General features: G+C 48.5%; 1 long non-coding RNA gene across 1 annotated transcript; it reads right to left on the bottom strand.

Annotated features, from left to right (window-relative positions):
• Positions 1-446: 446 nt before the first annotated feature.
• On the bottom strand, positions 447-22,845 carry LOC135829946 (uncharacterized). The gene is made up of 3 exons (XR_010555953.1): positions 22,730-22,845; positions 9,813-9,917; positions 447-723 (listed from the first exon to the last, which is right to left on the bottom strand). It is a non-coding gene; the product is annotated as an uncharacterized LOC135829946 (long non-coding RNA).
• Positions 22,846-26,959: the final 4,114 nt, after the last annotated feature.

The raw sequence follows: 26,959 nt of genomic DNA, 5'->3' as shown, positions 1-26,959 counted from the left end.
TTCTCCTCATTTCATTATGGGAATACCCCAGTTAGTTTCATATGTCACTTTTTATTTGTATGGTGAGTGAAAGAGCACAAAACTCGGAGACACCGCTTATTTCGCGGACTACTTTGTCACTGCTCCAACCTTGATGATAAGCACTCACTCTCTTCGCCACTTTTAGAGACCCTACTTTGCAAGATGAATGCATTGTATCTGAAGTGTCAGATCATTCCCTTCTTTTCTACGCGTTTAAACGCCAGTGCTCACTACAGTAATGTAGGAAATCTTTGAGACTCCTTCCTAAATTATTCAAACTTCCAGGAGAGATTTCTCTGAGAACCTAGAGAAAAATTTAACAGCTCTTTAGTGTATTTAGGCGTAAGAGTTTTTTGGTCAGTTGCAAAGCAGGGCAAAGCAACTTAATAAAAAGATAGAACTCACTGCTGGTTTCGGTTGAGATGTTCATGGTCGTGTTTACAGAACCCACTCCATTTATGTCAGTTATCCATGACGTAACTAAGTATGTGGTGAACTCTTCGAGACCAGAGAAAGTTTGTACTTCTTTATCGCCACAAATACTCTTTGTGTTGAACGCTAATGTCCAATTGCGTCCAATCACGGGTATTGCATTCAGAGAAACACAATATTGCCAAGCCTTCCCACCTTTCAAACCAAAAAATGACATTTTCACTGTGATATTAGTAGTCTTTGACGTAACATTCAGAGTTGGGCTGAGAACTAGAAAAACAAAAGGTATTGGCAATATAAACAGCACGATATTAAGCTCCATACATACCTACATGCATACCGTATTATCTCTATTACAAGCCCAGTCTCTATTATAAGCGCAGGGCTTATATTGGAGAACTGTATGGATCATGGTCATGCATTTCTGATATCACAAAGTGTCACATACCCAAATGCTGATTGCTGTGGAAAAGTTGGTGGTCGCCGAGATCTTAGATTCAGACTCACTAAGTGTACCAGGAAGCACAAAACTGCAGTCCCGGCACCTGCTGGGAAACTTTGTGCTACTGATATAGTGACGGAAATGTCACCGGGAGTATATCCGAAAGCTGCAGGTCCTGATTTTCGATACCAGTAATCACCCTTCATTGCATCAATTCATTCGCATGCAGAGATCTTCGTGAAATAGCCCTGGGATACCTGACCTCGCATCAAATGGAAAGTTGGCAGCAGACCCTGCAGCTAAAGCTGCAGCTTTGAACGAGCAATTTGCATCAGTGGCGGTTGTTGACGACCCACGCATACCATTGCCGTCCTTAGACCAACACCCTTGCCTCCCGAATGCGTTTCGTGCTCCGATAATCAGTCGGGGAGATGTCCTATCTAGGACATCGCACTCTGAATGAGTGTGATTGGTTACCTGTTCCAGAGTTGTCATGGAAGCGTCGGTCGCGCACACGCGATGAAAAGAAGTGCTGCGTGAGCATTTCTGAATGTATGTAGAGGATGCACGATCGTAATGGCGATGGATTTCTTTACGAATTGGTCAAGTTTGAGGGAATAGGCGGAGAATATCAGACATCGGCAGGGGTTGAGGTAGTGTATATTCGATTCGCCATCGAATACCCGACCGAATGGCCGTTTTCGTTTGGGGATTTCATGTGGGGTTTCTCGTTGCCACGCAGCGCTTCTTTGGAAACGATTGGTTCTAATTTTGAATGTTTTGCCTTTGGAATGTTTCTTCACGCCCCGTGCGTTCATTTCGCCCCTAACCTGGCCATGCAGGGGAGGAAGACGAGGCAGCAGGCGCTAGGCAAGTAAATTACTGCCTGGAAGATATTATTTGGCCAAAGCTTGCTGTTGGCGTTTTTGATTTCTTGGATACGACAGCTCTTTGCTGAAACTGGACCTTGGACGGTCTTTCTTGGATATCAACCCAGGACGTGGTGGTCATGGACGTATCGCCATCGCTTTCAGCCAGATCCTTCTGCTGCCTGAAACCAATGGCAAAAGTAAAAACTTTATCGCAGCAGCAGCTACTGCTCTGCTGAAAGTGCGAACACAAATTCCTTCGCCAATCCTTTTGTGCACTTGCAATTTTCAATGCGACCAAAACGATTCGCTTGCCAGTTCCTTTGTCCAGGCGTACTCCACAACGAGGAAAATAAAATTCGTGATGGGAAGAGGCAAGATACGAATCTCGACTCGCTTGAGGCAAGCCGCCAGGAGAACGACAACTAACTACTTTTGAGACGAAAGGCCTTCGTTGCGTTTGTTTTGAGTGCGACTTGTTCATCTTCCTCGGACGCGACACAAAGTTTTGAGTCACGTGTCACAATTACTATAGGAACAGCATAGTATGTATGCTGGGGCATGCTGGGTTCCATGATGTCCTATCTAGGACATCACCAGGACTGATAATAACCACAGCTGGAGTGCGCAAAGCTATTGCGAAGCTTGAGCTTAAAAAATCGCCTGGTATGGACGGCATCTCCAATGAAGTTGTTAAGGCTCTAGCACTATCATTATCATATCCTCTATGTCTTCTATTTAATTTGTCTTTCAAAAAATGTAGGTTTGCAGCGTACGGCAAACCGTAGTTATCGCTGACAACCGAGCAGCAGGCAAAAGCCACGCGCGTGGCTATAGGCGTAGTAGGCGCGCAACAATGGCGGGCAGCCGTACTGGGGAAAGCCCAGGCCGCAGTACGAGTACGCCCATATGCGCGGGCGAGACTACCCCATATTTGCATAAAGGTATCAGCGCTACTAATGCAATGTTCACTACAAGCAGGGCTCATGGCGCCTAATCTCTATATTAGGAAGCAGTTCCTTTCATGGCACGAAAGGACTCCAGCGCGCGTACTAAGCTAAGCCTCAGCCAAGGTACAGTACTAACCGAGTACGCAAGATAGAACAGGCGGTGTGGCGGAGCAAACATACCACATATGGAAGAGGCGAAGTCCCCGGATGCCGCCCGGTCCACAATGACAGACACCACCATGCGTATATGGGAAATAAGGCGCGAGAGCCCACCAGATAAGGCGGGCCGCATAAGCACGTGGCAAGCGCAAATAGCGTAAGACGTACCCACGAGGCCACAACGCGAGAGTACGGCAGCATGAGCAGAGTACGAGAGTACGATGCCGGATCAACGCAGGGCGGACCAAGGTGTGGTAGTGCCACAGCACGAGGCACCTCAGCAGTTGGAGGTGGCGAACGCAGGGACAGCATCAATATTGGCAGCTAGCAGCAGCAGCAGATGGGCGTGATTTTTTTTCTTCTTCAAGACTAGCAACGAGGAGCAGCAGGCAACCCTCGTTTCACTCGTGATTGCTTAATCACATAGCAAAAACAACAAAAATGCAACCCCATTCTATGGTGCTAAGATGTGTGTGTCTCGGGGGAGGGGCGATAAAGGGAAGTTTCCATCGGCATGGAAAGTGGCCAAAATAACGCCGATATTTAAGGGCAAAGGTAGTAAAGCTACTCCTGGAAATTACAGGCCAATCTCTCTCTTATCATGCATTTCAAAATTATGTGAACGAATATTTTATGATCAGTTGTATAGCCATGTTGCCCCTGCCATTCACCCTGCTCAGTCTGGCTTTCGTCGTGGAAACTCGACTTCACTGCAGCTGACTCGCCTTGTACAGGACATTATTGGAGCAAGAGCAGAAAAGTTGTACACGGGCATTTGCTTCTTCGATCTTGCCAAGGCGTTTGACACAGTGTGGCATAGAGGTCTCTTGAGGAAGCTTCAAGTCATCTTTAACATCTCTGATACACCGTTGAAGTGGATAGAGAGCTATCTTTCTGGGAGAAGCCAGTTTGTGTCCGTGTCGGGAGCAGACTCTCCAAAGCTACCCGTGCTGTCGGGGTGCCTCAGGGCTCAATTCTTGGACCATTGCTTTTTGTTTTGTATGTTAATGATCTACCAAGTCATGTTTCTGGAATGTTATTGTTTGCTGACGATACAGCTGCTTTGCGCCACTGTAAAACTGTCAAACAGCTTGAGTCAGAGTTGCAAGACGCGATAAATATGATTGTCACCTGGATGTCCAGTTGGAGGCTTCAGGCAAACGTTTCAAAAACCAGCGTACTGTTTCTAACAGATTCTGCCTCAATGTTTAAGTTCACCTTTCCCAATTCACCCACAGAAATTCAGACGGTAAAGGAGCACAAACACCTAGGGGTAATGTTCGATTCTTCCATATCCTGGTCGGCTCATGTAGATTACATTAATTTTGTAATAAAGTCAGCCGTGCTCTTGACTATATTAAAAGTCATTGTAAACATCTCTCTATTCCGTGCCGTTCAGCTATATATAAAATGTATCTCCTTCCATTGTTTGAATATGCTGCCACAGCCTGGTGTGGCCTAGCTAAGGTCTTATCCGATTCCATTGAAGTTCATCATTAGAAAGTTCTAAAAAATTTATTCTCGAAGAAACCTTCCTTTCCCTCCAATGAGTTGTACTTATTAGCTCAGACTACTCCGTTAGAGCAACGCCAACTAACTTGCCTCTGTATATTGGTTCATCGAATGCTCTTGGGTTGTGTTCCTGAACATATAAAGCCTTATAACTGGTTTGTTTCGGGCCACTCAACCAGAAGCGAAGTGTCTCTTCCCAAGGCCAAGTCAACGCAATTCACAAGATCGCCATTCTTCCAGGGCTACTGTGCGTGGCTACAACTTCCCGACTCAGTGAAGACTTCTGCATCATTGAAAGAATTTAAAGTGAATCTGAGGGCCTGCTGATGACTGCGTGCACCATAATAAAAAAAACTAATCAATATAGCATTTTGGCTGTTTCCTTTTCATGTATATAATCTTCTCCTTCTTTTACCATGGTTGGCTATCACCCACATCTTCCCGTTTTGGCTGCCATCGGAAGCCATAAGATGTTGAATAAATATATAAAATAAATAAATGAAAAATAATAGGCAATGCACATGTACCAGGTGGTTGAAAATTATAAGCCCAGTCTCTTGTAGAAGCCCAGTCTCTAATATAAGCCCGGGGTCCGGACTGCTTGAAAAGGGGTGCCATATCCGTTTCGTGTGCTCCGGTCCCAACCGCCATGAATTTAGTCTTCATTGCATTGATCCTGAGCCTGAATGAGGTGGCAACATCAACGAACAGCTGGAGAGCCGATTTGGAGCCATTCCAGATTTTGGCAAGGAGGGCACCATCATTGGCAAACTGAAATTCTGCTGCACATGTGGAGCTGGCTGCGTTAAGTCTTGCATTAAAGAGTTGATCACTGCCGTGACTCATAACGTCGATGCCGACTTCCGAATTGGTCAAAGTAACATTCTGCCACTGGTCCACGACTGCGCACATGTAAATGTTGAACAACACCGGTGCCATTGTGCAGCCTTGCCGTAGACCATTTTCCACAGCGAAGTCATCAAGGAGCTGATCGCCAATTCGCAGCTGGGCCACCATTCCAGTGTGGAAGGTTTCGATCAAGGAGACCATCTGAGCAGGCACTCCCAAAGGGTGCAGAGCAATCCAAAGACCAGCACGAGGCAGAGAATCGTATGCCTTGCGTAGATCAATGTAGAGAGCAAAACATTGGCTTGATGTTCACGGAGTTTTTCGATGACTTGCCGCAGTGAGAAAACCATGTCCACAGTGCCTCTCCCAGGACAGAATCCGCATTGGGAATCTGGAAGAAGGGATTCTGCAAACTTCTGCAACCTGTTAGCAATAAGCCGTGACATTACTTTGCAAACAACGTCGAGGAATGATATCCACGCCAGTTACTGAGTATTGCATAACGTCAAATTGCCCTTCTTGGGAATCGAAACCAAAAAGGCATCCTTCCACTACTGTGGAACTTCACCCGCCTGAAAGCAGTCTACCGCAAGCTCATGTAGCTTGGAGATGAGCATCGGGCCACCATATTTCAATAGTTCGGGCAAAATACCAGAGTATCCAGGTGCCTTCCTGTCCCAAGGGCCTTGCAAACTTCCTTAATTGTTGGTGGCATCGCGAGTTCTGCATCGGCATTTTGTTGGGGGAAGCTGGTAAGCGCATCATTGTCAACATCACTAATGACGTTTAGCATACTTCCTCCGCGTCATCGAAATTGTCGCAGTTTGACTTTTGACATAAAACGGGGTATTTACTCACCAGCACTCGTACCAGAGGCAAGGAATCGGACATAGGCGATAGTCATCAGTATAGGGTGACGGCAAAGTTCTATTTTCTGTTATTGGAATCTGAAATTTTTGAACTAGACGCAATTTCTTCGCTGATGTCGCTGCGATGGCAATTTCAACTCGCTGAGATCAGTCAGGCGTTGCAGCCTGCACATTTCTCGTGCTTATGGCCATTCACTCGAGCCTCATCAATCTTTTTCCTTAGCAGGGGTGAGAATGACTTCGTGGAACAAGTAGCAGCGCTCGGAGAAACATTGAGGGGTCAGCAAACTAAATGCATGCAACGGCGATAAAATTTGTTGCTCTTGCTGAGACACTCAGTACATGATTTTACCTGCAAGAGCCGTGTACTACGGTGTAGACTCTACACGAAGTGCTAGTGATGCACGCGCAGGTGCCGTACCAGTGATGCTGAAAAAGAGGGCGCGCTGGATGATAGTACACTTACCTGCATGAGCTGTGACCACACAGCTAAAATAATGGCATGCCACGGCTAAAAAAAGTTCATTTCAAGATCGAGGTGGTTCCGCCGACGGTAATCAACCGACCTCGCAACGATTGTTTATTCTTACTAGGCTTCGTTGGTGGTGAAGTAGAAATTATCCAGAGCTAGCAGATGACAAACATAGCAGCTCTTGTCCTGTGGAGAAAGTCAAAGCGTCTGAGATGAGGCGCGACCAACTTTCAACCTTCCTTGAAATATTTCGGAACGATATTTTTGCGTCCATTGACATCAGCGACGACGAGGACTTCATCTCTGCATGAAAACTCTCAGTCCAACTGTCCTGGAACGTTACTCTAGTCTTCAGACTATCATACTGTGTAATATGTTTTGAATGGTTTAGCTTATGGAGTTGTCAGTAACAAGTGGCAAGTCACTAGTCAAACTGCGACAATTTCGATGACGCGGAGGAAGTAGTCTGAAAATGCTCACCCCACCGCTCATGGGTCTCTGCGATAGTGACACACTCGTCACCATTGGCTTTCTTGATTCGAGTTGAGACAGTTGGTATTAGTCCCTAAGTGGCATGACGTATGTTGTGAATGCACTCCCACGCACCACGTTCACCATGACACTAGCACATAGCCGCTTCAGCATTGAGTTCAAGGAATCTGCGCTTGGCCTGTCGAACAACTGCACAAGATTCACTGTCCGGTCAGAGTCGCGCTTTGATGGCTGCCACTTCTTATACAATGCATCACGTTTGCAAAGAAGAGGCTCGATGTCTCCTTTCGCCAGTTCAACCCAGTCTTTCCTTGCACGGCGCACGGCTCCAAGGCAATCGCCCGCAATGTCTAATGACTTTAGCTGCGTCCACTTCTCCTCTCCAGCCTGTCATCCAAAGCATCGCTTAGCTGCTATCGGGCTTGGGCAGTGGTTTCACGGGCACCATCAGCACAGGGGCGTAGAGATGTTACATCAAGCATACATCAAGGAGCACGCGCTTTGGAGCAGTTCTTGGAAACCGGACAACGCATTTTAGACGATACTTCATAGACAACAACGAATGGTTCGTATCACACTCTGCACTGGTGATGACACCGCAGTCGATGCAGTTGGCGCAGTGGTGAGCAGGCACTATGCAATAATCAATGCAGTGACGTGCCTTTGTGCCGGGATGCTGCCAGGTGTACTTAGCGCAGCGGGCTTTCTGGAACCAGGTGTTGCAAGCCAAACATTCATTTCTAGCAAGAAATGACAGCAGCTCCTCTCCAGAGGAATTGAGCTGGCCGACCCCATGAGGACCACGAACATTCCACCACAGGTCTTGTGAGGCACCAGTGCCGATACGAGAATTGAAGTCACCGACTAGTACAAACTGATGCGAGTCTGGCACGTGAGAAATAAATTCCTGCAACTGATCATAAAACTTATTCTTCTCAGCACGGGGTCTTGAGAACGTAGGTGCATACGCGGATGCAACATGCAGCCACTGAACACGCTTGCCACAAACAAACGCCAAACGAGCTACAATGAGTCTGGATCCAAGCGCTGTCCACTAGCAGCCACCAGCCTCGAACGCACGACGACACAATCCACGGAGCACCAGAGCAACACCTTCGCCGCGAGTGCGACTTTCGTTCTGCGATGCAAAGGAACGACCTGACGACAGTACAAGGCTCTCGTCCACTCGATACTGCTCTGAACCAAACCACAGTGTCTCCTGTAATCCAGCTACCTGGATGTTGAATCTCCTCAGCTGTCGAACAACAAAAAATTTGAATTTTTTTCAAACTTGTCAGCTCCTCTCCTTCCTTCTCAACGAGGGTTCTGACATTCCACGACGCAATAGAGAACACAGTACCACGACCTGCTGGTGCGTTGGCCTTCCTAGGTGGGTGTTCTGGACGAGGGAACGCAACTCCTCTACATCCAGGTGAGCCGGGAGAAAGTCGATTGTTCGCATCGGGCGTGAACCTGTGATAGATTTTTCTCTGAACCCCGGACTCACGACGACAGCTGGGCGTCATCTTTCCTAGGGGACATATTATGTACGTCTACAACTAAGCCAGGGCTGACTCTGCACACGCAGAGCCAGGCCGTGGCACAAAAAAAGTTTACTACGAAGGAAGCTCCGAAAAGTGTTTCCTTCCCTGAAACTCACACATACATACAGTGCTGGCAACTGAAATCCGACCCCCTTTCCGGCTCGGCGCGTCACCCAGGGGGTCGGATTTCAGTTGCCAGCACAGTACATACATACATACATACATTTTTTGCGGGGTAACTGCCTCTTTTACGGGCAAGATAAAGTCATGTAGACGTGAAAAAAATACATACATACTTACGTACGTACGTACATACATACATACATACTCAATCTGCGGACAGAACTGTTTCGTCACATACATACATACATACATAGTAATCAAGTGGTGTGCTTCACTGTCCGAAGAGTGCTCAATACCCATGTAGGGCAGAGCCTTGTACACAAGAGAGATTGGAAGCTGTGTCGCAACTCTGAGTAATACGTGAAACTCAGAGTCGCGACCCAGCTTCCGACTTTGCTTCTGTACATACATAGTACGTACATTTTCTCTGTGCTGCGCTGATGAGTCAAAGGACGAAACAGTACATGTGCTTCCTCTGTAAACAAAAACTTCTTCATGGATTTTCATGGATAAGAAAACACTTAGAACAGATCAAGAAGAGTTTGTATCGACTGGACGAAGGTAGTAAAATCCTATGCATGGTGTCTCTACAAAGAGACACTGTTGGAGTTCATTCTGCGTCACTTTCGCTCAACTCATTTTACCCTGCGTTGCTGTCGTCATCTGCTGCACTTAAGTCTTCATCTCTCCTCAACCAGAGTGCAGAAATGCATACAAGTGCAGTGTGTACGAGAGAGTGCATAGAGAGGCAAAGTCGTCGTTATTGACACATAGGGCTGATGGTGTAAAATACATTTGAGGTGAAGCGGGAAAAAGGTTTTGAAGGAGAGGTGCCATTCAAGTAGCCGTGATTGAAGGCATTTCCCGAGTGAGAGAATGCAGATATTGCTGAGGGCAGGAAGGTCACTAATTCACACCAGTAAAGCATGAGACAAAATTGATGCCAATTCAATTTTTTGTTTCAAAGGTTGGCTGCCCCTTAGTTAAAAATAATATTTTAATATTATTTCAACAACACAAAACACTCTGCCTCTCTGGGATTAAAAATAACATTATAGTAGAATAGTAGAACACTCACGACTGCAGGTATAGTTACGCCCGAGACCGGTACATTTATATCCAAGAGTGCAAGGCATCTTGGGTAATGCATCGCAACTACTGTTGCACTGATCTACGGTCATTTCTAAGAAAGTCAAAACAAAACACAGAGAGCCAGTCACTAGCTAATAGTGAAATCAGAAATGGTGATGAAGGTGCATGAAGTAGCAACCAGCAAGTAATAATTTTTGCATGCATATTAGATACAAAGGAAATCCTATTCCTGTCAGGTTATGCAGTGTTCATGTACCACCAACACCCTCCCCCCCCCCCCCCCTTCACCCCCTCACAACACCCCCTCGCAACACCCCCCCCCCTCCCCTCCCGCACTGACTCGTGCTCTCGAGTTCTTGTCCGACCAGTTCCAGGATGGTCGCGCATTCCGCATTATTTCTGGCTACCTGTCCGCTCTTTACCATGGTCCCTCCCGTCGACGGCGCATCAATTGCCTCTCACCCTACTGTTGTTCAGCCGCTCCATGGTGCGTACAATCTCCACACGCTTACGCCTCGCTACACCTTCACATGGGATGTTGAGCTGGTGTTGGATATATTGCGGTCATGGTCAGATGTGTCTGATCTCAGAGACAAGCAGCTTACTCTGCGCCTTACAATTCTCCTGGCGCTTTCTGGCACATATCACCGTGGCGAGCTTTGTCTGCTCTCTCGTGTCTTTGCCCGGCTCTCCGATGGCTCTGTCCGGCTCCTGCTACTTGGTACTCGCAAGACCCAGCGTGTTGGTGAGCCTCTGCAGACAGTCCAAGTATGCCCATTCTCTGTTGCTGCCCTGTGTCCTGTTCAGCATCTGCTTGAGTGTGGCCGTTGATCCGCTGTGTGGCAGCTAGATGGCTTCTGTCTGTTATGTTATGACGTAATGCCGTACAACTTTAGCTCTACTGTGTATGCACGCACGCATATCTTTGAAGGTCTTCTCTGTCGTTTTCAGATTGAATCTAAACAGTTTTCTACTTCGTATATTCTAACCAATAAACTACTTGTCTCTTGTCTACCGAACCTAACATGGCGCAGTGAACTACTAGTAACCTGAGTACGGAATATTTGACAGCCTGTAGTTGTCCGTGAATTCTGTAGCCTTTTATTTTCAAACGATCGATCGTGTAGCATAAGTGTCTTGTAGTTGTAGAATTTGTATAATTGTCGTGATTGCGGAACCTGGAATTTCCCCAATCAGTGCTGAAATCGTATCCCTGCTCGCCTTGATGCAGCAGCAGATGAAAGCGGCTGAGGCACGCGAGACTCGCCTCACCACACTGGTCGAAAACGCAACGCGCGACAACCAGGCACCACCCAGCACTTCGACATCCTGCAGTCAGAAGCCGATTTCTGTCGAGCGACCGGTGTTGCTCAGCACTGCAACCATGGCCGATTTCACGGCATGTGAGGAGGTTTGGAGAGATTATGCTGTGTGCCAGCACCTCGCCAAACAAAGTCGTGAGACTCGGGTGTCCGCTCTTCGCCAGGCGTTCGATGCCGACATTCGTCGTTTCATGCGCGAAGATGTGATTGTCATCTCCCACAGTGCCGATGCTTCGGAGATCATCATAGCAGTAAAAGCGTACATCCGACGCCAACGGAACCCCCTCCTAGATCGAATTGCGTTTTACAATAGAAAGCAGCAGCGCAATGAGTCATTTGATTCCTTCTTTACTGCAATGAGGGAGCTGTTTGCACAGTGCGATTTCCCTGACATGGAGCTGTGCAGCACATGTACACCTCAGCTATGCAGTACTTGTCCCCAGAGCCTCCGCAAGGTGACGGACGACATGATGCGAGACCGCATCGTAGTTGGCATAGCCAACGACGACACGCGCCATAAGCTCCTGGCAGCTCCGTCCCTCACCCTGGAAACCGCGGCCAAGATCTGCAGGGCTGAAGAAGCTGCACAACATCCCGGTGACGGCATGGTACTGGCATCCGTGAATGCCGCAACAAGGTCATCGTATCAACGCAGCAAATCCGCTTGGTTAGTAAGCCGAAATCTGCTGCAGCTGACAAGCCGGCTAAGTGCTCGCAGTGCGGACGATCCCAGCACACGAAGTCAATGTGTCCTGCCAAGGGCAAAGAGTGCCGTAAGTGCAAGGGCAGGGACCACTTCACGGCAATGTGCCGCAAGACCATTGAATGCCTCACCATTCTAGCAGTGCAGGCTGGTGACAAAGTGATGCTGTCAACACGTCTTGACGACAACGACCGGTCGTGCACGTTAGAGTGGTTGCCAGACACTGGCTCGGATGTTGATGCTATTGGTGCTAGTCATCTCCGCAGACTTGGTGGCAGTGTAGCTGATCTGGAACCTGACCCCGACCATGTTGTCGCCGTGAACGGTCAGCCATTGACCAGCTTGGGAACTGTTCCCGCCAGGGTTGTCGCTCGTGATGTCACGCACACCACTCGTCTACATGTGTACGACGAACTCAGTAGCGCATTGCTGTCGCGCTCATCGCTCAAGGCGTTAGGTTTCTTGCCGCCTAACTGGCCACAGATCGCTTCAGTGACACAAGGGACATCCCGTTCCGCAGAGCACAGCAACCCTACACCAGACCAGCGTGTACGTATCCGCCAGGACCTCCTCGACGAGTTCGCTGACGTATTTGCAGAGGACACGCTCCGACCCATGGACGGTCAGCCGATGCACAACCAACACGCGCCTGACGCCCAGCCGTTCAAGTTGAACAATGCCCGTTGGTTACCTTACGCCCATCGTGACCAGGTGAAACTCCAGCTGGACAAGATGGTCGCAGATGGCATCATCGCACCGGTCTCAGAGCCAACGGAGTGGTGTCACCCCATCGTCATAGCCGAAAAGAAAGGCACTGGAGAAGTCCGGATGACGGTGGATTTCACTAAGCTTAACAAGCAAGTCGCCCGGCCCGCGCATCCCATGCGCGCACCTCGCGATGTTGTTTCTAACCTTGGTAACGCCCAGTATTTTACCAAGCTGGATGCTCGCCACGGCTACTGGCAGGTCCCCTTGGACGAGGAGTCCAGAAGCTTGACCACATTCATCACACAGTGGGGCAGATATCAGTACCTGCGGAACCCACAAGGTCTGATTTCTGCTGGCGACGAATTCAACCAGCGGACCGATGCAGCATTCGCTGGTATTGAGCAATTCTCCAAGGTCGTGGATGACTGCCTGGTCTTCACTGATTCCTTTGAGCAGCACCTGGAACGAACTCGTGAAGTTCTTCAACGCGCTCGTCGGTATGGTATCACCCTGTCAGCCAAGAAGTTTGCTTTCGCCGAGACCGAGATCAATTTCTGCGGCTACGTGATAAACAAGTCCGGCTGGAAGACAGACCAGGACAAGACCCGCGCTATCACCGACTTCGAGATCCCTGCCAATCGCACTGACTTGCGATCATTCATGGGTCTCGTCAACCAGTGCAGTGATTTCAGCTCAACCATCGCCGAACACGCAGCGCCTCTCCGCGGTCTGCTGAAAGCCAAGAATGAGTTCCTCTGGCTGCCCGAGCACACAGTCGCTATGGACGCTGTGAAGCAAGCACTTGTTGACCCACCGTTATTGGCCTTCTTCGACCCGTCAGCACAGACACGTTTCGAGTGTGACGCCGCTAGGACCAAGGGTCTCGGATTTGGCCTCTGGCAGTACCAGAATAATTCGTGGCGCCTCATTCAGTGCGGCAGCAGATTCATCACCGACACCGAATCCCGGTACGCAATGATCGAACTGGAGATGTTGGGTGTCGCCTGGGCCATCCGAAAATGCCACACCTATCTTGCTGGCATGTCGTTTCATGTAGTTGTTGACCATCAGCCCCTTGTTCCAATATTGAACACCTACACACTGGACCAGGTTGAGAATCCTCGGCTCCAACGTCTGATGACCAAGGTACAACTCTATCAATTCGACGTCTCGTGGCGCAAGGGCTCTGAGCATGCCTTTGCTGACGCCTTGTCGCGTGCTCCAGTGCAGAACCCGGTTGCCGATGATCTCCTGGGAGAAGCCGACTCGCTATCTGGACAAGCCATCCGTGCATGCCTTCAGCAGGATGACTCCGGATCAGCACTATTTGGTCTTCCGTTCCACGAGCTCCGCGATGCCGCTCAGTCTGACGTTGATTACGTGCAGTTAGTCTCATATATTCGTGACGGCTTCCCTTCTGCCAGACGTCACATGCCACCTGCTCTCGCTCCGTATTGGAATGGCCGTGAGCACCTCACCCTGGATAACGGCATCGTTCTCCGTGGCTCTCGTCTTGTTGTGCCCAAGTCTCTACAATGCCGTGTACTGACTGACCTGCATTCGTCTCACCAGGGCCTGGAACGTACCAAGCATCGTGCGCGTCAAGTGGTTTGCTGGCCGAGGATGAGTGATGACATCACAGCCCTGATCCGTGCCTGCCCTGTCTGTCGTGAGCTCCAACGTTCGCAGCAGAAGGAGCCATTGATGCGCGAGCCACAGCCGACATTTCCATTCGAGTATGCCAGCTCAGATCTCTTCTCCTGTCAAGGCTGGCAGTTCCTGGTATATTCTGACCGTCTGTCCGGCTGGCCGTGTGTAGCTCGAATTGGCCGTACCGCTACCTCCCATGACATCATTTGTCACTTCCGCCGTTGGTTCGCAGATGTTGGCGTACCGCGCAAGATATTCACTGATGGAGGCCCGCAGTTTGCCGCTTCCCGTGTACGTGAGTTCTGTGAGCGTTGGGGTGTGGAACAGTGCTTTTCCACCCCACACTACCCTCAATCCAATGGCCATGCGGAATCAGCAGTGAAAGCAGTGAAACTGCTCATTGAGAAGACCACCCGGAATGGAGATCTGGATGTAGACTCCTTCCAACGCGGCCTGTTGGAGTGGCGCAATACTCCCCGCCCTAATGGCAGCAGCCCCGCCCAAGTGGTGTTCCGTCAGTCCCTCCAGTCGTTTGTGTTCGCCCACCGTGCCAGCTTTGATCGACACTGGATTGCGTCTGCTGAAGCTGTGGACTCTGTAGATCCGAAAACACATTATGACAAATCGGCACGCTCTCTCCATTCTCTACGGATTGGCACCCACGTTGATGTTCAGCACCACCAGACCAAGCTGTGGTCCATGCGTGGCGTCATTGTCGCAATTGGCAGTCGGCGCGACTACATCGTCAAGATGCCTAGTGGCCGTGTCCTCTGGCGTAATCGCCGCTTTCTTCGTCCGTACGTTTTTTTCAGTTTACAAGTCGGATGCAGTTTTTGACGCTCCTCTGTAGTGTGTTTTTTCCTTAATCGTTTTGCCTGCCAATTTCATATGTCATAAGTCCAGTCTATCAGGAATCAAGAAATGAACAACGAGGAAACGTTTCCAGTCTGGAAAGATGTGCCTGCTGAACAGCTGAAGCAGAACTCCGTGAAGTTTGTCTGCCCCGGAACATCAAAATCTTGGTTGTGGCTGAGGCGATCGCGGCCTCCGGCTATGATGACCTCCTATCGGTACAGACAAGTGCAAATAGTCGATGCATTGTAACTTTCCTGTCCAACGAGAGTGCGATGGCCATGGCAGATCACGGCATTGAGTTGGACGGAACCGCCATTCTTGTCCATTTTTTCACGGAACCCCTGGTTGAAATCAGAGTCTTGGATGCACCAATCTGGGTCTCTGACCAAGATCTCATTGTCTGTTTGGCGGGGTACGGGACATGCGCAGGCACGCAGGGAGTACGGCATGGGCACATTGTCACGAAATCTGGCTTGAGAGTTGCTACGGGTATACGACATTTGACCTTCAAGCTAAACAAGGGCACCCACATCCCGTCCGTCATAAAAACCCAGGGCGGGCTGACTGTACGCGTACGCTACGATGGCCAGGTGCGTACTTGCAATGTGTGCAACAGCATCCATCTCAACCCAGACAATACTGGTCTGGAGGTGGTTGAGGCTCGGCTTTCCTCATAGACGGACTCATCTTCTTCTTTAGTGATCAGTGTGCAATTGAAGTTATTGAACTGTCTTTTTTCCGAGTTTTCTCTGTTTATTCTTTTTATCAGGCGTGGGCCATCCCCTGGACTATAAAAATGGGTGCCTTATTATTTTCTCTTTTTTCATCATGCATTCGTCTGGGTTAGAGTCTTAGATCTAGTGAGTAGATCTACTACTGTAATGTGTGCAACAACCCTGACCACCTCGCAGCACAATGCCCAAATAAGGGCATAAACGCACGTGCACCACCCCGTACAGGGCGAGCCCCACCACCACCAGCTGGGGAGGCGTGTAGTCAAGGCCCGTCTGGCAGCACGGAGGTAGTTGAGACATCCACGACATGCACACCGCCACCAGCTGGGGAGGCGTGCAGTCAAGGCCCGTCTGCCAGCACGGAGGTAGTTGTAGCTGTACCACCACCAAACACGTACAGTCAAGCCCTGCAAAGTCCAACCGCACGCGCACCACCTGCCAGCACTGAGGTGGTCGCAGCCGCAGTACCGCACACAAGCTTGACCCCAGCGAAGCCAGCAGCGTCGCCAGCCGCCAACACAGTCGCCTGCACCCCAGTCACGCCGACGACTGCTCTGGCCACCTCCAGGGGGAAAACCACACACCCATCACCGGACACTGAAGACGATGGCTTTACTCCAGTGAAGAGGGGAAAGAACTCCTTTCGCCCAGGTAACAGTGCCACCTCGGAATGCCAGAACAACGACACAGACCCACAGGTCACGTGGGCTAACGAAGTCAGTGCGAAAGAGGTCGAAAACCTCCTCAAGCGGATCCGCAGACGCAAGGGCAGCTTCTAACCGGTCTACAGCCACAGGCGTGCAGCCACCACTCTCCCCTCCTCCTCCATCAAACACTTGTAAGTTACCCCACACTAGCCTTAATGTAGGAACCCTCAACATTTGCAGCCTCAGGAACAAAGTTGAAGAAGTCCACCACGTTTTGCATAATTTTAACCTAGATGTATTAGCCATTACTGAAACTTGGCTCAATGACACTATAAGCGATGCCCTAGTTGCAATACCTGGCTACTCTATACTTAGATCTGACAGGACTAGCCAGCAAGGTGGAGGAATATGTTTTTATGTCAGGCACTCACTCACTGTCACTGCCATCACCTTCCCAAATCCAAACCAGCTTGAAGTCTTGTGCATTGTGGTGCAGACCACAAAAACTGACCAGCTTACACTGACCTGTGTCTACAGGCCCCCAAACAACACTGTGGGCTTTTGGCAGCTTCTTACAGATACCGCCGATCATCTCTACAACCCACGTGCACCGATGATTGTTCTGGGTGACCTAAACTGTGACACACTGCGAACACCACCCACATCCCACCTTCACCATTTCAAAGAGTTCTGCAGCTCACTTCACCTTGAGAACATAATCTCCTCTCCCACACGATTCCCCAGCCAATCATGTCTAGACGTTGTACTGGTCGATCAACAGTTGCTAGGTCGTGCGCCAGGCAGTTCCAGAGCTTTCATCTGGAACCAAGCTGTACATCCCGTAGTAGACGTCAGTGATCATCACCTTGTAACTTTCTCCTACAGCGCCCCTGGTAGAGCTTCATCACCCGCAACTACAGGGATACGACATATCCGCCGACCAACTCTGTCTTCAATCAGCCCTGATATGCTGAAAACAGAAATCGCAAAGAATGTGGCCGAATCGACGAGCGGCACCTCCCAATCGCTGGATGAATCAGCATCAGCGTTTCGCGACAGCGTCCTGTTGGCCGTAAACACGCTGTGTCCACTACGGCCCTGTCGCAGTCAGAAATCACGGAAACCTAAGCCATCCCCGTGGTGTACACCAGCGCTAACAAATCTCTTCCACCGTCGCAAACATCTTCACCGCGCGGTTATGAGAAACCCGACTGACACCCAGCTCTTGCAACTGTACCGTGCAGCAAGAAGAGAAGGCACGCTGCTTAACAAACGCCTAAAGAATCAATATTTAGTAAGGGAGTTCTCAGACTGCCGAAATGATCCTCGCCGCCAATGGAAACTGCTCAACAAACTCCTTGGTCGGAACACCACTCCAACACCTCTCAAAGCCGACGTTTCCAGCCTCACCAACTTCTTTGGATCGGTCGTCTCTGACCCAGAGCGACCTCCTTCCCTGCAAATCCCCCAAGGCCCCCGACAGCTCACCAGTTTCGCAAATTTCACCCCTGTCACTACCACTGAAGTCAGCAAGCTCCTCAAGAAGATCTCCCCTTTCAAATCCACCGGATCCGACGAACTCCCACCCCTTCCTCTGAAGATCTGTGCAGAAGAACTAGCCGGTCCCCTCTGTCTCATTTTCAACGAATCACTCTCCCTCGGTTCCTTTCCAGACATATATAAAGTAGCGTCTGTATTCCCCCTCTTCAAGAAAGGCAATCCAGAATGTCCCTCTAACTATCGCCCCATATCTCTACTCCCCATCGTATCCAAGCTTCTAGAAAAGATCGTCCTTCATCAACTGCAGCGCTATATCAACACCCACCCAGAGCTCAACATTCTTCCTCCCCAACAGTTCGCCTACCGCTCTGATCATTCCACAGAGGATGCACTTTCACTGGCTATATCAAAGTAACAACGCTTGGATGACGGTCAGAACACCGGAGTGTTATTCTTGGACATGAGCAAGGCGTTCGACCGGGTCAAGCACCAGCCACTCATCAACGAGCTCTACTCCTGCGGTATTTGTGGCACAGCACTGTCTTGGTTCGCCTCCTATCTAAGCGCTCGTCGACAGACAGTGACGAACCCCTCCACAAAAACATCCGGCGACTCCGTGACCTGTAGTCGAGGGGTACCTCAAGGCTCTGTCCTGGGCCCCGTTCTTTTCACAATCTACACAAGACACGTAACAGACGTCACACCAACTCACACATCTAACATACTCTACGCCGACGATATAGGACTCTACGCATCGAGCAACTGCATCAACACGATACAGGACCGACTATCAGAGAGCTTCGATGCGGTTAAATCACACCTCACGGAACTGGGCCTCCTACTGAACCCCGACAAAACTCAACTATTAATCGTCCGCCGGAAGACAACCCCATTTCCACCTACCTTCACTGTCATCTGTGGTAACTTCCCAGTATCCCCTTCCCAGTGTGTCCGTTACCTTGGAGTGCTAGTCGACCAGCACCTTGCCTTCAAGGAGCAGGTCGGGAAAGTTGTTGCTGACGTCAACCGTAAGCTGGCCGCATTCCGCAGAATACGACATCACATCACCACCCAGGCACAACGTTCCTTTTACCTAAGCATTATCCAATCCACCATGGAGTACGCCAGCAACTGCTACGTTCACACGATATCAGCAACCCTATACAACACACTCATTCGATGCTTCAAACGTAGCCTCAGGATAACATTTGGCTACCCACCATGCCACCCAACCGCCACCATTTGTCAACGCCACAAAATTATTCCTGTCGCCATCCGTTATAACCTAAAGATATTTTGCCTTGTCTATAAATGTGTGCATGGCCGCCGCAGCCCTCTACTTGCCGAGCTTTTTGTACTTAGATCAAATAGCAACCATACCAATGCCTTGACCAGGGGACAGTCCGCCCTGGCTTTAGCCCTGCCTAATGCTTCGTCACGGTACGGTTTCTATGCTTTGCCTCACCTGGCTGCTGACAGGTGGAATTCGCTTCCAGCAGCATGCCGCCAGGCAGCCTCCTTTGCAATGTTCAACAGTACTCTTCGCAGCCTCTTTTGCAACACATAATGGCACAGTGTGCAGCCACCGTTTTCTTTTTTCTTTACTCTATTTCACGCACTTACGGCTTTCTTCATTTAGCTCTATTTCACGCACTTACCTAGGGTACCCTGTAAAAAGACTCACAGTCTGTGGGGATTGCCCTAGTAAAATGATAAATACTACTACTACTACTACTTGGTCCGCCCAGTTAAAATTGGCGCTTATCTTCTCACTTGTTTTTTTGGTGTTCTGCCTGTGCCATACGGCATGGAACCGCCGATTCACCATCCGAACATGACCATTGACCATTGCATCCGACGACATGGCAGCACAAACCATCACAGAAGTTGCGATCAGTTCGTTTGAGTCTTTTTGACGGAGCTGCCGCCGACGAACACTTCCGTCAGCGCAAGAAAACACTGCAACCTCCGCTCGAGTCCGTAAAATAGGTCAGGATGTTCGCATTTCAGAGCGATGGAGAATACAGTTTCTGTCTACTTCCAGCTGTCTGATGGCAAGGATTGTTTACTCTGGGGAGGTATAGAAAAGCTGAAAAAGCGCTTCGCGAGCTTGAATTTCAGTGCTTGCACAGTACAGCGCCTAGTGAAGGGCTATCACCAGCAAATCGCTGACGAAGAAACTGCAGCTCATGTCGATGTCTCCAGTAAGTGAGACCAATCCGGCGGACACACTTTGAAGCTCACAGAGGACAGGGCAAAGGAGCTAATCAAAGGAAACACCAAGTCCTGAGAGAAACACTCGTGCAAAGGACTTTCAGGAAACTAGCCGAAAAGCCTGGTGCACGGCGTTGTAGGTGCAGTACGCACAGGTGCTACATCAAGCGGAAGCTATCACTGCGCTGCATGTACAAGCACCAGCGGCTCGCGTGGGTACGGGTGCTGATCAGCAAGTCCGACAAGCGCAAGAGGCGATTTGAAAAAAGGACACTGATATGGCGTTGCCTTTTTGTCTCAAACAAAGTCGCATTATTGCGACGAACGGGGATAACACAGTCAACATGCGGGCAGTCTCACTCAGCTTCTGATGGGAAGGTGACAGGCACGCACTGCCTTTGAGCGTGATTCGAGACGAGGAGAAGTGGAACAAGCTATGAAACGACCTGTGCAGCAGCTGTCCGGATCGTACGTTTTGAGCTCTTCCTCCAGCGACGATAGTGGCGAGGAAGATGTGTAACTTGCTTGAATTTTCGACTGAGTTGCTTACTGACATGTAAATAATCATGTATATAGTGCTTTGTGACCGTAGCTTGCTTCAAATATTAGTATTTCTTTCCTGAGACAAGTGTGAAGATAAGCGCCAATTTTAACTGGGCGGACCAAGTACTACTACTACTACTACTACTACTACTACTACTACTACTACTACTACTACTACTACTACTACTACTACTACTACTACTACTACTACTACTACTACTACTACTACTACTACTACTACTTCGTTCCCCCATGTGTTGACTCCGCTAGTCTCACCATTACATCTACGTCTGGACAGTCATATGTGTGACAATGTTTGTCTGTAGCATTTGGTCTCATCTTGACATCATGCCTATGTCATTTCATCTCGTCTGTTATGACTTTATTTATTTATTTATTTATTTTTGTTGAGACAAAACCAGGTTTTATCTCAGAAGGGGCGTGAGAGTATAATTATTATTATGTTACTGTGTTTGTTATTTTGTGTCCGGTTGACACCCATGGAATTTTATCTTCGAAGGGGCGTGTTATGTTATGACGTAATGCCGTACAACTTTAGCTCTACTGTGTATGCACGCACGCATATCTTTGAAGGTCTTCTCTGTCGTTTTCAGATTGAATCTAAACAGTTTTCTACTTCGTATATTCTAACCAATAAACTACTTGTCTCTTGTCTACCGAACCTAACACTGTCTCTTCTTCTACCGTTGCCCGTTGGTTGAAGGAGGTGCTTGCTTGGTCCTGCTGGCATTGATGAATATACCTGTGGCGCGGCCGCATCTGCTATATGCCCATGCTGGCGGTGTCTCTACTGCTGCTATCTTGGCAGCTGCTGATTGGAAGAGTGCTCCTACACTTCGCCGCTTCTATTGCCATGACGTCACCCCGCCGGCTGACTGCTTTAGTGCTGAGGTCCTCTGCTCTGCTACAGCTTTTAAAAGTAAGTCCTGCAGCTTTGCACCCGGCGTTGATCAAGCTGTCATGGTTTTTATCTTTCCTTTGACATTTTGTGCGTCTCTGACCTCTGCATTGTGTGTGCAGTTTTGTTGACTGCATGCTTTGTTTCACACGTCTTGTTCTTTATTTATACGTCGCTGTGCTTACTGTGCGCCTTTCAGTTTTCGCCTTCCTTGTAGTTGGACTTGGCCTATTTCCATGCTTGACATGGTTAATTGTGCGGTTCCCGGACTGACCGGATTTGCTTTGATCCACTTGATGTCCTCGGTGTTTGTGTTTGGGCCATGGCTTGCTATTTGCCTTCGTGCCTCTGATAATATAGCCCCGCTTCACTCCAGTGTGGCGCATGGTCACTTTTGATCCTCACTGGTGTTCTGGACTTATAAAGTTAGTGCTGGAGTTTGCTCAGCGCTTTTAATGCACCGAGGCAGCAGAACCAAGCAAAAGGACGATCGGAATAAGTTATAATTGCCAAATTATTTTCGTTCCCTTCTCAGCAGCGCAACGCAGGGAATGATGGAATATTTCAAAAACTACAAATAATAAAGGCAACGAGTTCATCAAAGACCAAATCTAGCACTTCATGAAGCGAGAATGAAAGGGGAGGGACTAGGTGACTAAAGCGGCACGATATACTGAGCGGGAGAAAAAGAAAACGGTAGGAGAAATTCATGTGGTATTACTCACAAATACATGAGGACTAACGCCAAATAACTGCAAAGACAACGCGGCATTGCATTTTTGGGACAAAGCCCTGGGGACAGTTCACGAATGTACTATCCCACCAAAACAGAAAGATGCATTTTAGATCTGCCACGAGTGAGAAGAGAAAAACCCTGATCTGTATACAGTATAAATAACATATTTTTAATAGCCACCCCTTTCATCCTCGCCTTGTCAAGTGTTAGATTTAATCTTTGATGAACGGGTTGCCTTTGTTATCGTTTTTTTTAGTTATTTCATCTTTCCCTGTAGTGCACTGTTGAGAAGGGAGCGAAACTGTTCAGCAATTTTAAACTCTTGTTGTTAGCGTTCTTTATAAAAGAGTAAAAGAAAACGAGGATACCTACGTCTCAGGTAATCCCTAACCGGCACTGTGGTCATAATATTGGACGTTGTCGGTAGTGACTCCGTTATTGCACACAAAGATGAATGTGACAGTGACAGTGGAACTTCCCTAAGATCCCTGTAGAGAAAGAACAATAGTCCAAATTATTCAAAGGACCAGTCAATTTTCCAAAAAATTTTAAAACCATTCAACCCCTGGTTTGAGGGAAAGAAGCAATGGGAAAAGTCTGAAGAAAAAATTGAATGTCACTACCAGGACTCGAACCAGGGACCCTTGCTTGTAGCCAGCGATGCTCTAACCACTGAGCTATGGTATAGTCGTCATCCCACCAGAGACCGTTTCAGACTTCATAACTCAAACTTCCTGAGAAACCACACAGGCGGGTGCGACGCAGCCCTCATAACCACTAATTTTCACCTTCTTAATTATCACTTGCTGAACTCCCATTTAAAGCATCAGGCTAAGCATTCAAACAACGAACTCCATGGCGAACGAACTCCATGATCCAAGCAATATAACTGTTTCTGATTTCTCATGAACTGAAAATTGCAAATAAGTTGATCGAGCGCAAAAAAATTGAAGAAACGTGCCTCGTGGTTTGCAAAACTACCACATGGCATCATGTTTCTCCATGGTAATTTGCTGACAAAATGTTTCAAGTCGTCACTGAAGTGCAGTGTGCTTGGAAAGGCTTTTTCAAGTACATTTGTCTAGTTTTGAACGTGACATTCGCGTCAACCTTTCAAGTAGTGTGAGTACAGCCAAAACAGGAGTCGGAGAATGTAGTGTGATGTTTTGCTTTTTTGTTGAACTCAGATGGTGAGCCAATTTAGTTATGGTAAAAAAAGGAGAACGACAAAATGTTACCTTGCACACCTGATAGGCCGTCATGACCTATACGGCAAAACGTACTTCGTGTGGAACTACTTGTTATTGTACATAACTAGTCCATCATATTTACATGACAGTGGAGTTCAGTAGGATATTATTTTTCGGTTTGTCACATGTCGTCTTCGCTTAGCTTCCCCTTTCTAAGTTTATTACATAAACTTGAGCCTCCCAAGTTGGGTGGTCCGTTGCTTTCCGTCGTTGAGTTGTAGTAAGACCGGTATGTCCAATAGTCTTACTAGTTTCGTCATTATCCAGTAACTTTCTGCATTCTTTCTTGCTGTGGGGCGTAGCTCGTTCTCTTCTTCGTTGCGCTTTCCTTCCCCTCTTGGAACTTTCCTAATCTGAGCCTTCCAAGTTGAAAGGTTGTTGGTTTACGCCTCGGAGAAGTGTTGGAGCTAGGTGTCAGGTTGCCGAATGTCTCAGTACTCCTTGTCAGTTTTGTGCCATTTTGTCGCACTCGCTGACTGCATAATATGATCTGGTTACGTTGGTAGACAGTTAGTTATAACTTATAACTTGTAACATTTTAGTTTTTTGTTGTTATTTTGAAATCTTTTTGTTGTAGTTTTTTGTTGTTTTCTTCCATCAGCACTCAAAGTTGGAAGGCTGTTGGAGTGCGCATCCAAGACGTGCTAGAGCTGAGAGCCAGTTAGTTGTATAACATCAGTGCCATCGGTGAGTGCCGTGCAAGGTTATCGCATTAGCTGATTTTTTAGCAACTGGTGGTGTTACTGGACATTACAGAGCAAAATGTAGTTCCTTGGTCATTTTCTTTACTATAAATTAATCCTTGGCTCTCCATCCTTGCACAACTGGTAATCAGTCCATATCTACACCGCAAAACAATCATCGTGTGAAACCACTGCTTGTTTCTGCTGCTTATTGTTTATCTAAATTATCATAGTCCAAGTACAGTACTGTTTAACTGAGGCGTTTGACACAATGGCAGGATTTATCCCGTGCGTGATGCTGCCATGGAGACATGCTGTCATCGAGACATGCTGCCATGGAGTCACATGTACTCATATTTTGGCGCCAACGTATCCGGCGAGCAATCCCGGTACGGTCCTGGTGCCGTCAGGGGCTTGGGGAGGGGGAGGGATACATCCCGTGGCATTTCGTGGACTGTTCTATACTGCATGTGCTATACGTGCATCCTGCCGTGTGTACAGATTTTCGTTTTTCACGTATCACGGCAATCTCTTGGGATCACGTGCTTCACTTCCCCGTGGGATGCACTGCCGTCATGTATACAGCCTCTAACTTCTGTTTTCTTTAATAGCTCAACTGTGTTGCAAAACCCTTTAGTACAACGACGATTCCTGATGAATGTTGTACGAAAACATGTTAGAATCATAATTATTCTCGTCTTCACTATATTTTTCCTTCTTCCATCGCTTTACTGCACATTGTTTCCATCCTTTGACACTGCATGAATAAACATGGTGTACACAGTCATGTCAATTCAACTTGACATTTTATTCACACAATGATGCAATCCTTTACTACTGCTGTCATTCACACCTTTAATGCAACTAACGAGATGCTTGTTTGAATACGGTTGCATGTTTCTGAGCTCCGACAGAATTCAGCAGTAGCCAGTGTCTAATACCAAATATGGCTTCAAGAATTCCAGTATCAGTGAAGGACAAGCCTACTAGTCAACCCGTTACCCCCGCATGTAGAAGAAGTGCTGCTTCGGAGAGATCTCCACCGGACAACATTCGCCCTGGAGGGATATCGACCCAGAAGCGCCCTGGTCATGCTACACGCTGCTCGGCCCAGCTGCATCCCACCGAAGCATCCGCAGTGATTGAAGTGGATGATCCGTCCGTAGATGTGGCGGCTGAGGTGATCAACACCACCGGTATTGTTGACATAGATGTTTTAATTTCAAAGTTCAAATCTGCAATGGCCGAAATCCTCGAGGAGAAAGTATCAAAGATGACGAGAGAGATGAGATCAGTGAGACAGGAGGTGCAAGAAATGCACAGTGCATACACGGATTTGAAGCACCGTATGAACGGCCTTGAAGATATATTTGAAGAGCTACGTACGATGAACTCGAGCCACCGTACCTCACTGTCTGCCCGCCTGGCGGACAATGTCAAGCGGGTTGTCAAACTGGCCGAGCTGCAGGAAGAGAGCAAGTCGTACCTCTCGACTGTGCAGTCTGATGTGTACGGCCACAACCAGCGTCTGGACACCTTGGAAAACCGCGGACCCTGTAGTACGCATGCAGCAAGCGATACCGTAGCAGACAGACGCCTCCACCCCACAGGCGCTTCCTGAGCCGGTGCTCACTGCTCACTACCCAGGAAGTACGCATGCTGATTGAAGACCAGCGGCTGCAACATGAGATCAGCAACAACGTCATCATCTCCGGAATGGCTGAGCTACCTGATGAGAATATTGCCAAAACATTGCAGTCCCTTGTGCCAGGAGCTGCTGCAGCGGATATGCAGTCACAGAGACTGGGTCAACCAGTAACAGGAGGTAAGCCACGGCTTATTCGAGTGCGTACAACAGCTCCTACAAAGACCATGCTAATGAAACATATGTGTAGCCTAAAGATTGGTGACGCTAACATCTATGTCAACCACGATCTCACTGCCAAGCAACGCGCAGCACGAAGACCAGTACTACCGTTGTACAAAGACCTGAGAAAGACGGGCATCGTATGTAGTCTTCCAAGAGATACCATCATGAAGGACTGGAAGCCCGTTTCTGAGGCTGAAGCGAAGAGGATGCTGGCCAGGGACGCCACTCCCCAGCAAGAGCAAGCACAAAGCAAGGCATAGGAATTCTCGGGTCTACGTGTTCGCCAGCTCAACTGTCAAAGTGCGGTAAGCAAACTGGCAGTGATTGAACAGCTGCTATGTAACTCTAATCTGGACGTAATTTTTCTCTCTGAAACATGGTTTCATCAGTCCCTCCTGGACGCTGTGCTCAGACTAAATGGCTACAATCTGTATAGGCGCGATAGGAATAATGCAATACTTTCGTCTACTGGTGGTGGGGTAGCCATCTACGTTCGATCCACTCTAACACCGTATTTCTCACGCTGCCCACACCTTGAATCCTCCTCCCTAGAGGACATCTGTTTAAGTTACCACAAACGGGACAACCCTAAGTACCCTATAATTATGTGTTTTCAATGCATTCTATAGACCCCCACATAGCCATGTTGCGGTACGAGATACATTCTTTACTGTCTTTCGCGCCACTGTCACTCGCCACCTAGATCATCCGCATGTCCCACTCCTCTTGCTTGGGGACTTCAATTGTAAATTATCTAGTTGGCTCCAATCAGATCCGGATACCACGGAAGGTCGGCAGC

This window comes from Sycon ciliatum, chromosome 13 (assembly GCF_964019385.1).
Source record: "Sycon ciliatum chromosome 13, ocSycCili1.1, whole genome shotgun sequence".
In the NCBI taxonomy this organism is placed as follows: domain Eukaryota; kingdom Metazoa; phylum Porifera; class Calcarea; order Leucosolenida; family Sycettidae; genus Sycon; species Sycon ciliatum.
The sequence above is the reverse complement of the archived record's forward strand: the minus strand, read 5'-3'. Positions and strand labels throughout refer to the sequence as shown.